The following is an 11,943-nucleotide window of genomic DNA, read 5'->3' as shown; positions in this document are numbered from 1 at the left end:
AGGGAGCCGAGGAGCCGAGGGGGCGGGGTCGGTAGGGAGGGGGAAAGGCGCGGTGGGCGGGGCGAAGGTGGAGGCAGGCCAATAGGGAGCCGAGGAGCCGAGTGGGCGGGGCCGCTAGGGAGGAGATAGGCGGAGTGGGCGGGGCCACGGTGGAGGCGGGATTCTGAGTGGGAGGGACGAATAATAATAATAATGGTATTTGTTAAGCTCTTACTATGTAAAAAGCACTGTTCTAAGCGCTGGGGCGGGGGGATACAAAGTGATCAGGTTGTCCCCCGTGGGGCTCACAGTCTTCATCCCCATATTACAGACGAGGTCACTGAGGCCCAGAGAGGTTAAATGACTTACCCAAAGTCACCCAGCTGACAAGCGACGGAGTCGGGATTCGAACCCATGACCTCTGACTCCCCAGTCCGGGCTCTTGCCATTGAGCCGCGCTGCTTCACCGCCCTCTGCTCTTCCCCCTTCTCCTCCCCTCAGCACTGTGCATGTTTGCATATATTATTTATTACCCTATTTATTTTGTGAATGAGGTGGGTATCTCTACGAATCTATTTGTCTTGATATCGACTGTATTAGACTCCTTTTTTGTTTTGTTCTGTTTCGCTTTGCCGTCCGGCCCCCCCGTTGAGACTGTGAGCCCGCCACTGGGCAGGGATTGTCTCTCTCTATTGCCAAACTGTACACTCCAAGCGCCTAGTACACTGCTCTGCACACAGTAAGCGCTCAATAAATACTATTGAATGAACGACTGAGTGGGGGAGGCGATGAGTGTAGTGGGCGGGGCAGGCTCAGTGGCAAGAGCCCGGGCTGGGGAGTCAGAGGTCATGGGTTCTAATTCCGCTCCGCCGCTTGTCAGCTGGGTGACTTTGGGCGACTCCCTCCACTGGGCCTCAGTGACCTTTCATTCATTCAATACTATTTATTGAGCGCTTACTATGTGCAGAGCGCTGTACTAAGCGCTTGGAATGTGCAATTCGCAACGGGTAGAGGTAACCACTTGTCAGCTGTGTGCCTGTGGGCAAGTCACTTCACTGTGCCTCAGTTCCCTCATCTGTCAAATGGGGATGAAGACTGTGAACCCCACGGGGGACAACCTGATTCCCCTGTGTCCCCCCCCCCCAGCACTTAGAACAGTGCTTGGCACATAGTAAGCGCTTAACAGATACCAACATTATTATTATTATTATTATTATCGCCCGTCCTGCCCAGCCTAGCCCAGCTCGGCCCAGCCCCACCTTCACTACCCCTTGCGGCCCCACCCGCCCATTCCTTACTCTGGGGTTCAGCCTGTGCCCCACTCTCCGCCCCACAAAACTTCCCTCTTCCTTCCTTCCTTCCTCCCGACCAAGGCCGGCTCACGTGAGGGCAGCAGGCGGCTGTCACGGGATGAGGGGCCGTTTGGCCTGCAAGGCCGCAGTGACCGGGGCCCCTCCTTCCCCCCCGCCCTCGATCCCTCAACTTCTCTACGCCTCAGTTTCCTCCTCCGTATAATGATGCCCTTTGCTAAGAGCTTACTATGCGCCGCACACCGTTCTAAGCGCTGGGCTAGATGCGAGGCGATCGGGTTGTCCCCCGTGGGCCTCGCAGTCTTCATCCCCAGTTGACAGAGGAGGTTAACTGAGGCACAGAGAAGTGAAGGGACTCGCCCAAAGTCACACGGGGGACACGTGGCGGAGCCGGGATTAGAACCCAAGACCTCTGACTCGCAAGCGCAGCGTGGCTCGGTGGAAAGAGCCCGGGTTTGGGAGTCAGAGGTCATGGGTTCGAATTCCGACTCCGCCACTTAATAATGTTGGGATTTGTTAAACGCTTACTATGTGCAGAGCACTGTTCTAAGCGCTGGGGGAGACACGGGGGAATCAGGTTGTCCCACGTGAGGCTCACAGTCTTCATCCCCGTTTTACAGATGAGGGAACTGAGGCCCAGAGAAGTGAAGGGACTTGCCCACAGTCACCCAGCTGACAAGTGGCCGAGCCGGGATTCGAACCCATGACCTCCGACTCCCAAGCCCGTGCTCTTTCCACTGAGCCACGTGGGACTGTGGGCAAGTCACTTCGCTTCTCTGGGCCTCAGTTCCCTCATCTGTAAAATGGGAATTAAGACTGCGAGCCTCACGTGGACAACCTGATGACCCTGTATCGCCCCCAGCGCTTAGAACAGTGCTCTGCACATAGGAAGCGCTTAACAAATACCAACATTATTATTATTATTATTACCTTTCCACTAAGCCACGCTGCTTCTCTCCTATAATAAGGTTTGGATGCCTGCCCACTGTGTCTTACTGAAAGCACAACTCCAAGAAGTCCTCCCTGACGAAGCCCTCCCCTCGTCTTCTCCCACTCCCCTTTGTGCCGCTCTTACTTGCTCCTTCATTCGTCTTCCCTTCCGTCCCCACAGCACATATGAACAGATCTGCAATTTATTTATTTACCTATTTATTTATCTATATTAATATCTGTTTCCCCCTCTAGACTGTGAGCTCGTGGTGGGCAGGAAAGTCTCTTTGTTGCTCTATTGTACTCTCCAAGAGCTCAGTAATAATGTTGGTATTTGTTAAGCGCTTACTATGTGCAGAGCACTGTTCTAAGCGCTGGGGGAGACACAGGGGAATCAGGTTGTCCCACTTGGGGCTCACAGTCTTAATCCCCATTTTCCAGATGAGGGAACTGAGGCACCGAGAAGTGAAGTGACTCACCCACGGTCACACAGCTGACAAGTGGCAGAGCGGGGATTCGAACTCATGACCTCTGACTCCAAAGCCCGTGCTCTTTTCACTGAGCCACGCTAGTACAGTGCTTTGCACGCAGTAAGTTCATGCGATAGTATTTTATTGAGCGCTTACTATGTGCAGAGCACTGTCCTAAGCGCTTGGAACGGACAAATCGGCAACAGAGAGAGACGGTCCCTGCCCTTTGACGGGCTTACGGTCTAAGCGGGGGAGACGGACGGACGAGAACGATGGCAATAAATAGAATCGAGGGGAAGAACATCTCATTAAAACAATAGCAGAATCAGGGTGATGTACACCTCATTAACAAAATAAATAGGGTAATGAGTGCTCAATAAATATTATCGAATGAATAAATGAATGCTCTCCTTCCCCTTTAGACTGTGAGCCCCATGTGGGACAGGCACTGTGCCCGATGTGATTATCCTGCATCTTCCCCAGGAGTTAGTATGGTGTCTGGCACAGAGAAAGCGCTGAACGAATGGCACGGTTAGACTGTGAGCCCATCACTGGGCGGGGATTGTCTCTAGCCGTTGCCGAACTGTCCATTCCAAGCCCTTAGTACAGTGCTCTGCACGTAGTAAGCGCTCAATAGATACTATTGAATGAATGATCATCATCCTCCTTATTATCATGATTGAAGTTGGAAGGGATGGCATTACCAGAGCTGGAATGAAAGACCCTGTGAGATCTATCATCAGCTAGCACGGAGACTCCTCGCCAGTTCTTCCCCTTGGAGGAAAGTGACTCCAGAATATTAGTAACAATAACAGTAATACTAAAAATTATTGTTTCCAATAAAAATTATTGAAAAATTCTCTCTTTCTACCGCCCACCCCGTAGGCTCCGCTCCTCCGCCGCCCACCTCCTCACCGTCCCCCGTTCTCGCCTATCCTGCCGTCGACCCCCGGCCCGCGTCCTCCCACGGTCCTGGAACGCCCTCCCTCCTCCCTTCCGCCAAACTCACTCTCTTCCCCTCTTCAAAGCCCTCCTGAGAGCTCACCTCCTCCAAGAGGCCTTCCCAGACTGAGCTTCCCCTTTTCCTTCTGCTCCCTCTGCTGCCTCTCTGTCCCCCCCCTCCTTAACCTCCCCTCAGCTAAGACCCCTTTCCCCCCCCTTTCCCTCTGCTCCTCCCCCTCTCCCTTCCCCTCCCCTCAGCACTGTGCTCGTCTGCTCAATGGTATAAATTTTTATCACCCTATTTATTTTGTTTATGAGATGTACATCCCCTTGATTCTATTTACTGCTATTGTTTTTGTCCGTCCGTCTCCCCCGATTAGACTGTAAGCCCGTCAGTAGGCAGGGATCGTCTCTATCTGTTGCCCAATTGTACATTCCAAGCGCTTAGTAAAATGCTCTGCACATAGTAAGCGCCCAATAAATACTATTGAAGGAATGAATGAATAAAAATAACAATGATAACATTTGTTTAACACATACATTGTGCCAAGGACTGTGCTAAGCGCTGGGACAGATACAAGATCATCAGGCTGCCTGCATTCCCTATCCCGCATGAGGACTGATAGTCTAAGAGGGAGAACAGGTCTCAGATCCCCTTTTTACAGATGAGGAAACGGAGGCACAGAGAAGTGAAGTGACCTGACACCAGGGAAGTGGCGACGCCAGGATTGGAACCCCAGGCCCTTTGATTTCGTTCCTGTTCCCTGTGGGTTTCAGTCTTCGGAGGAAGGGAAATTAAGGGTCTTATCTCCTTTCGACAGAGGAGGAAACAGGCGCAGAGAAGTTGTGACTTGCCCTAGATGGCACAGCGGGCAAGTTGGAACCCGGGGCTTCTAACTCCCGCTCCCGGGCATTTTTGCCCTTTTTTGGCATTGTGATGTGGTGATGTTATCAGGTTTCACCCGTGCCCTGGGTCAGACTGAGAGGAAGCGGTACGGCCCGGTGGAAAGAGCCCAGATCTAGGTGTCAGATGCCCTCGATTCCAATCCTGCTCTTCCACTTGCTTGCTGAATGACCTTGGGCAAATCACTTCACTTCCCTCTGCCTCATTTACTTTATAATAATAATAATGTTGGTATTTGTTAAGCGCTTACTATGTGCAGAGCGCCGTTCTAAGCGCTGGGGGAGATACAGTGTAATCAGTTTGTCCCACGTGAGGCTCACTGTCTTAATCCCCATTTTACAGATCAGGGAACTGAGGCACAGAGAAGTGAAGTGACTCGCCCACAGTCACCCAGCTGACGAGTGGCAGAGCCGGGGTTCGAACCCATGACCTCTGACTCCCAAGCCCGGGCTCTTGCCACTGAGCCACGCTGCTTCTATATGCCAAGCATCAGGGAAGATGCAAGATGATCAGATCAGACGTAGTCCCTGTTCCACGTGGGGAAGGAGAACAGATATTTTATTCCCACTTTACGGATGAGGAAACTGAGGCCCAGAGAGGGTAAATGGCTTGCCCAAGGTCCCAGAGCAGGCCAGAAACCGGGCAGGGACTAGAACCCAGATCTCCTGACTCTCAGTCCCCCACTCTTTCCACCGGGGCACTCTGCCTCCACATTACTTTACTGTGCTCTCTCCTGAGCCAAGGGGTTACTCATTAGCAAGTGTGAGTTGTTTCATAACATTTGGGATAATGTTTGGGATCATTTGGGATAATGTTTCATAACCTGACTCCTCCCTTCGGCAAGAAGTAGCAAACCAACACTGATAGGGGGAATTTTTAGAAATTCTATTTAGGTCTTGAATGGAATGCCAGCTTTCCTGGACTCTCCCCTGCCCAGGTGGAAAGCTAAAAGGAAGTTGCACTTGCTAGCCTGGAGTTGGGAAAAGGGAGGTTTAGAAGGGGTCTTCAGGGAGGAAGGGCTGGGGAATAGTAATAATGAAGGTGTTGGTTAAATACGTACTAGATGCCAAGCGCTACTAAGTAATAACAATAATAATAATAATAATGTTGGTATTTGTTAAGCGCTTACCATGTGCCGAGCACTGTTCTAAGCGCTGGGGTAGATACAGGGGAATCAGGTTGTCCCACGTGGGGCTCACAGTCTTGATCCCCATTTTACAGATGAGGTAACTAAGTGCTTGGACACCGCCCCTGTCTCATATGAGGGCTCACAATCTTAGGGAGGAAGGACAGATATTGACTCCCCATTTTACAGAGGAGAAAACTGAGGCCCAGAAAAGTGAACTGACTCACCCAAGGTCAAGAGAAGCAGCATGGCCTAAATAATAATAATAATGTTGGTATTTGTTAAGCACTTACTATGTGCAGAGCACTGTTCTGAGCGCTGGGGTAGATCCAAGGTGATCAGGTTGTCCCATATGGGACGCACAGTCTTAATCCCCAATTTATAGATGGGGCAACTGAGGCCCAGAGAAGTGAACCGATTTGCCCAAGGTCAAGAGAAGCAGCAGGACCTAATGGCAAGAACATGGGCCTGGAGTCAGAGGATGTGGGTTCTAATCCTGGATCTTCCACTTGTCCGCTATGTGACCCTGGGCAAGTCACTTAACTTCTCTGTGACTCAGTTACTCCACCTGTAAAGTGGGAATAAAATATCTGTTTTAAAACAGATATTTTACTTTTTTAAATATCTGTACAGTGCTCCGCACATAGTAAGCACTCAATAAATTCGATTGACTGACTGACTGTCCCACCCCTGACTCTCCCCTCTCCATCCCTGACTCCACCCCAGTGACCCAGCATAGATCATCCAACCCTCCTGTCTCTCCCCTCTCCATCCCTGACTCTCCCTGGAGACCCATCGTGGACCATCCGACGCCCCGAACGAGCGTGGCTCAGTGGAAAGAGCCCGGGCTTGGGAGTCAGGGGTCATGGGTTCGAATCCCGCCTCTGCCACTTGTTACCTATGTGACTGTGGGCAAGTCACTTCATTTCTCTGTGCCTCAGTTCCCTCATCTGGAAAATGGGGATTAACTATGAGCCTGATGTGGGACAACCCGATTACCCTGTATCTCCCCCAGGGCTTAGAACAGTGCTCTGCACGTAGTAAGCGCTTAACAAATACCAACATTATTATTATAATTATTATTCCCTCTCCATCCCTAATGCTCCCCGGTGACCCAGCATGGACCGGCCAACACTCTTGACTCTCTCCTTTCCATTCCTGACCTCCCCCAGTGACCCAGAACGGACCATCCAACAGCCCTGGCTCTCCTCTTCCATCCCTGACTCTCCCCACCATGGCCCAGCATAGATCACCCAACACCCGTGTCTTTCCCCTCTTCATTCATTCATTCAATAGTATTTATTGAGTGCTTACTATGCGCAGAGCACTGGACCGTGCTCATTTGTATATATTTTTATTACCCTATTTATTTTGTTGAGGTGTCTTGTTTTTGTCCGTCTCCCCCTTCTAGACTTGGAGTCCATCACTGGGCAGGGATTGTCTCTATCTGTTGCCAAATTGTACATTCCAAGCGCTTAGTCCAGTGCTCTGCACAGAGTAAGCGCTCAATAAATACTATTGAATGAATGAATGAATGGACTAAGCGCTTGGAATGTACAATTTGGCAACAGATAGAGACCATCCCTGCCCCATGACGGGTTCACGGTCTAAACGGGGGAGACAGGTAGCAAAGCGAAACAGAACAGAACAAAAACAAGACAACATCATCACGATAAATAGAATCAAGGGGATGTACACCTCATTAACAAAATAAATAGGGTAATAAATAATTTACACAAATAATATATACAAATGAGCACAGTGCTGAGGGGAGGGGAAAGGGGAAGAACAGAGCCCACAGTGACCCAGCATGATGGCTTGTTTGTCCACAAGTCTAGTGAAACCCCTCTGGAACCTGCTACTATTTTGGCTAGAAGCTTCCCGTGGGAACCTTTCCATCACCCACCACCCCTTCCCCAGGTGAATAATAACGATAATAATAATAATGGTGGTATCTGTTAAACACTTACTATGTACTTAAGCAGCACTTACCTTGGGCAGGTCACTTAACTTCTCTGTGCCTCAGTTACCTCATCGGTAAAATGGGGATGAAGACTGGGAGCCCCACGTGGGACAACCTCATTACCTTGTATCTACCCCAGGGCTTAGAACAGCGCTTGGCACATAGTAAGTGCTTAACAAATACCAATATTATTACTATTATGTGCGAGGCACCGTACTAAGCCCTGAGGTGGATACAAGCAAATCGGGTTGGACGCAGTCCCTGACTCAAGTGGGACTCCACAGTCCTAATCCCCATTTTACAGAGGTGGGAACTGAGGCCCAGAGAAGTGAAGTGACCTGCTCAAGGTCACACAGCAAAGTGGCAGAGCCAGGATTAGGTCTAGCCGCATGGCGTAGTGGATGGAGCACGGACCTGGGAGTCAGAAGGTCATGAGTTCTAATCCCGGCTCCGCCCCTTGTCTGCTGTGTGACCTTGAGCAGGCCGCTTCACTTCTCTGGGCTTCAGTTCCCTCATCTGTAAAAGGGGGATTGAGACCGTGAGTCCCAAGTGTGACGGGGATTGGGTCCAACCCGATTTGCTTGTATCCACCCCAGCGTTTAATACAGTGCCTGGCACATAGTAAGTGCTTAACAAATGCCATTATTATTATTATTATTATTAATAACCCATGACTTTCTGACTTCCAGGCCCGTGTTCTATCCACTACTCAATGCTGGATGGAAAAAGGGCTTGCTTTTGTCTGTTCTGAGCCACTGGCCTTCAAGCTTCCCCGGATATCTCCTCGTCTTGGCACTGTGGGCTTCTTTGGACGACAATTCCATAAACTCCAAGCCTCTCCCCTCCCCACTCACCAGCATCTGCCTACACGGGAAAATCCTGGGCCTTCCGACCCCCTCCCTCAGGGATATGCCCCTTCCTCCCCTCCTGCCTCCCCTGTAATCCCAGAAGCCCGGAGGGGGCAGCCCCATTCTCCCTAGGAGGGGAGTCAAATCCCCCCAACCCGCCCCTCTGGCCCTTCAAGGCAGCGAATCTCCGCCCCCAGCAAATCCACCAAGCCAGGGGACTGAGGAGAACCAGCTCAGAAGAACTCAGGAGAATCCCAAGTCCACAGATCAAAGGACAGGGAGCCCCCCGTCCCCCTCCCCCTTGTTCTTCTACCAGAAATCTCATGACTGGTGAGGCAGGCTGATAGGTGATTAGCAAAGAGTTACAGCCATCACGGGACTAAGGGATGGTTTAGAAACCTCCCCCTACCTCCCAGCTCCCTAAATGATGATCCGAGCTCCTGATACCAGGGTGAAGGGAAGTGGAGAATCATAATAGTAATGATAACTGGGGTATTCGTTAGGCGCTTACTATGGGTCGGGCACTGTTCTAAGCGCAAGGGTTGGACACAAGTCGGGTTGGACACGGTCTCTGAATAAGCCCTCCTCTCCCCTTCTTCCATTCCCTTCTGCGTCGCCCTGACTGGCTCCCTTTATTCATCGCCCTCCGGCCCCCAGCACCACAGGATTTAATTACACATCTGTAATTTATTAGTATTAATGTCCGTCTCCCCCTCTTCGACGTAAGTTCATTGTGGGTAGGGGATGAGTCTGTTTATCGTCTTATTGTACTCTCCCAAGCCTTTAGGACAGTGCTCTGCACGTAGTACTGACTGTCCCACATGGGGCTCACAATCTTAATCCCCATTTTACAGATGAGATAACCGAAGGACAGAGAACTGAAGTGATTTGCCCAAAGTCATTCATTCAGTCTTTCATTCGATTTGTCGAGCGCTTACTATGTGCAGAGCACTGTACTAAGCACTCGGGAGAGTACAATACGACAATAAAGAGTCGCATTCCCTGTTCACAGCGAGTTTACAGCCTGGGGGAGACAAATATAAACACAGATCAGTAAAATGACAGATATGTACAGAAGTGTGGTGGGGCTGGGAGGGGGCAAGAGCAAAGAGAACGAGTCGGGGCGACGCAGAAGGGAGTGGGGGATGAGGAAAAGTGGGGCTTAGTCTGGGAAGGCCTCTGGGAGGAGGTGGGGCTTCAATAAGGCTTTAAAGGTGGGGAGAGTCGTCATCGGACGGATTAGAGGAGGGAGGGCGTTCCAGGTCAGGGGCAGGATGTGGGCTAGGGGTTGGGGTGGAGACAGGTGAGAAGTTAGCACTGAAAGAGCAAAGCGAACAGCCTGGGTTGTAGAAGGAGAGAAGCGAGGTGAGACAGGAGGGGGAAAGATGATGGAAAGCTTTAAAGCCAATGGTGAGGAGTTTTTGTTCGATACGGAGGTGGATGGGCCACCACTGGAGTTTTTTGAGGGGGCAGAGGGGTGACAGGTCCTGAACCTGTGGAACGTTTCTGTAGAAAAATGATCCAAGCAGCAGAGGGAAGTATGGACTGGAGTGGGGAGAGGCAGGAGGCTGGGAGGTCAGCGAGGAGGCTTTACGCAGTCATCTAGGCGGAAGAGGAAGAGTGGGTGTATTAACAAGCAGCGTGACTGAGAAGCAGCCAGGCTCAGTGGCAAGAGCCAGAAGTCACAGGTTCTAATCCCAGTTTTGCCACCCGTCAGCTGTGGGACTGTGAGCAAGTCACTTCACTTCTCTGGGCCTCAGTGACCTCACCTGGAAAATGGGGATGGGGAGTGTGAGCCTCACGTGGGACAACCGATCACCCTGTACCTAAGCAGCGTATCTCAGTGGAAAGAGCCCGGGCTCGGGAGTCAGAGGGCATGGGTTCGAATCCCGGTTCTGCCACTAGGCAGCTGGGTGACTGTGGGCAAGTCACTTCACTTCTCTGTGCTTCAGTCACCTCATCTGGAAAATGGAGACTGTGAGCCTCACGTGGGACAACCTGATGACCCTGTATCTCCCCCAGCGCTTAGAACAGTGCTCTGCACATAGGAAGCACTTAACAAATACAGACCTTATTATTACCCCAGCGTCTAGAACGGTGCTCTGCACATAGGAAGCTCTTAACGAATACCGACCTCATTATTACCCCAGCGCTTAAAACGGTGCTCTGCACATAGGAAGCGCTTAACAAGTACCAACATTATTATGAAAGCAGCGTGGCTCAGTGGAACGAGCCTGGGCTTGGGAGTCAGAGGTCATGGGTTCGAATCCCGGCTCTGCCACTTGTCAGCTGTGGGACTGTGCCTCAGTTCCCTCATCTGTAAAATGGGGATTAAGACTGTGAGCCTCACGTGGGACAATCTGATTACCCTGTATCTACCCCAGCGCTTAGAACAGCGCTCTGCACATAGTAAGCGCTTAACAAATACAAAATATGAACTAGCTCTCTTCCCCTCTTCAAAGCCCTCCTGAGAGCTCACCTCCTCCAAGAGGCCTTCCCAGACCGAGCGTCCCCTTTTCCCCTCTGCTCCCTCTCTGCTCCCCCTTCACCTCCGCTCAGCTAAGCCCGCTTTCCCCCCTTTCCCTTTGCTCCTCTCCCTTCCCCTCCCCTCAGCACTGTGCTCATTTGAATATATTTTTATTACCCTATTTATTTTGAGAATGAGGTGTCCAACCCCCCGATTCTATTTATCGTGATGATGTTGTCTTGTTTTTGTCCGTCTGTCTCCCCCGATTAGACCGTGAGCCCGCCAATGGGCAGGGATTTTCTGTTGCCGAATTGTCCATTCCAAACGCTCAGTCCAGTGCTCTGCACATTCATTCATTCATTCATTCATTCAATAGTATTTATTGAGCGCTTACTATGTGGGGAAGCAGCATGGCTCAGTGGAAAGAGCCCGGGCTTCGGAGTCAGAAGTCAGGGGTTCGACTCCCGGCTCTGCCACTTGTCAGCTGTGGGACTGTGGGCGAGTCACTTCACTTCTCTGGGCCTCAGTTACCTCATCTGTAAAATGGGGATTAAAACGGTGAGCCCCACGTGGGACAATCTGATCAGCCTGTATCCCCCCAGCACTTAACAAATACCACCATTATTATTATGTGCAGAGCACTGTACTAAGCGCTTGGAATGGACAAATCGGTAACAGATAGAGACAGTCCCTGCCCTTTGACGGGCTTCCGGTCTAATCGGGGGAGACGGACAGCATAGTAAGCGCTCAATAAATACTATCGAATGAATGAATGAATGAACAGTGCTCTGCACATAGGAAGCGCTTAACAAATAGCGACCTTAGTCTTACCCCAGCGCTGAGGACGGTGCTCTGCACATAGGAAGCGCTTAACAAATACCGACATTATTCTGAGGCCCTTCTGCCGAGGCCCTTTGGGGGTGGGGGGGAGGGACGGTGACCTCTCCCCTCCCCCGTCCTGTCCCTTGTCGCCTGCTCGGGGTGTGTGTCCTGCTCCTTTAAGA

Source organism: Ornithorhynchus anatinus, chromosome 2 (genome assembly GCF_004115215.2).
Source record: "Ornithorhynchus anatinus isolate Pmale09 chromosome 2, mOrnAna1.pri.v4, whole genome shotgun sequence".
Taxonomy (NCBI): domain Eukaryota; kingdom Metazoa; phylum Chordata; class Mammalia; order Monotremata; family Ornithorhynchidae; genus Ornithorhynchus; species Ornithorhynchus anatinus.
The sequence above is the reverse complement of the archived record's forward strand: the minus strand, read 5'-3'. Positions refer to the sequence as shown.